Below are 1,263 nucleotides of genomic sequence, written 5' to 3' on the forward strand. Positions count from 1 at the left end.
ACTATCATTATCCAATTAACATTTTTTATCAAAATTATTACCCAACCAAAAGTAATTTCCTTTTGAAATGTTAAGACAAGCGATTGTTGCCATTGTAATGTAACAGTAAGCATGTTTTACAGCTCGAACGTGAATCTCATGACACAGAGAGAGTGGAAGTAGCAGATGATGATGCTGATGTAAGCTTTTGTCTTTACTAGGGACTGAATATAAAACTAATAATATAATGTTTTTACATTTTTAATGTTTCCTCTAGGATTTACATGAGTGGCGTGCACTTCACAAGACAAGATGAGGAATACATACAAAGTCTGCAAACTGAGCAGGAAAGGGTAAGCACACAGCAGTGTTTTATAAAATGTCCCCTCTTCGCCCAGGTAAAGTATGTTAAACACTTACGTTAGTGCAAGCTGTAGGCCTATATTTTGTAAATATCCCCCCCCAAAGAAAACTGAGGTCTGAACCGAACCTTGGATTTGGTGTATCGTTGCACCCCCACTCTAACGTGTAGGATTCAAATTATACGCCAACACTGTCGATGTACAAATGCTTTTTTTTTTATTGCATAAGAACTTTAACAAGGAGATTTCGTCTGGGCTGAGTTGATATTATTTTTCTCTTTTGAAGCACCTATTTGACTTTGTCGGCTTAGATGACTTGGCAACAGAGGTCTCTATTCAGCAAGCCAGGGCATCACCAATAAGAAGTACAACAACAGGCAGAATAATTGATCACATCACTGAATCTGCACTGTTTTTGTAACCTGGGACGATGTAATGGACACAGACATTAATGTAGGAGTCCTTTTTATTTCCCATCAAAATGTTGTATTTAATGGTAATGTCTTTACTGAGGTGTTTGTGTTTTGTCAGGACACTCTGGTTCCTGAAGAGACCACTCCTCAAAACATCTGATCTGGGTCCTCTGATACCACTGCTGGCTTCCTGGATTTGAGTCATGTCAAAGAAACTACCGAGTAAGTGCTAGTTTCATACTTCCATTAATGGATTAAATGAGTCGCGGCCATCAGGCCAATAAAGTGCTACATACAGATTTTGAATGTTGCAAGTCCCACCTGAAAAAGGTTTCTGGTGGTTGTTGTTCTAGACCAGATCTGAAAACCTTACTGACAACTCTAGCATCAAAAGTCTGGATTGGAGAGACGCCCAGCAGTAATATGATCAATGTATGCAGAGAAAACATAATGGATGGTGCCATGCGAGCCTTTACAAGAAGGAGTTTCAATCCAGAGGCCAAATTAAG

General features: G+C 39.0%; 1 long non-coding RNA gene across 1 annotated transcript; it reads left to right on the forward strand.

Annotated features, from left to right (window-relative positions):
• Nucleotides 1-256: 256 nt before the first annotated feature.
• On the forward strand, nt 257-1,253 carry LOC123964064. Its single transcript, XR_006823325.1, has 3 exons — nt 257-332; nt 873-976; nt 1,108-1,253. It is a non-coding gene; the product is annotated as an uncharacterized LOC123964064 (long non-coding RNA).
• Nucleotides 1,254-1,263: the final 10 nt, after the last annotated feature.

Source organism: Micropterus dolomieu, unplaced genomic scaffold (genome assembly GCF_021292245.1).
Source record: "Micropterus dolomieu isolate WLL.071019.BEF.003 ecotype Adirondacks unplaced genomic scaffold, ASM2129224v1 contig_368, whole genome shotgun sequence".
NCBI lineage: Eukaryota > Metazoa > Chordata > Actinopteri > Centrarchiformes > Centrarchidae > Micropterus > Micropterus dolomieu.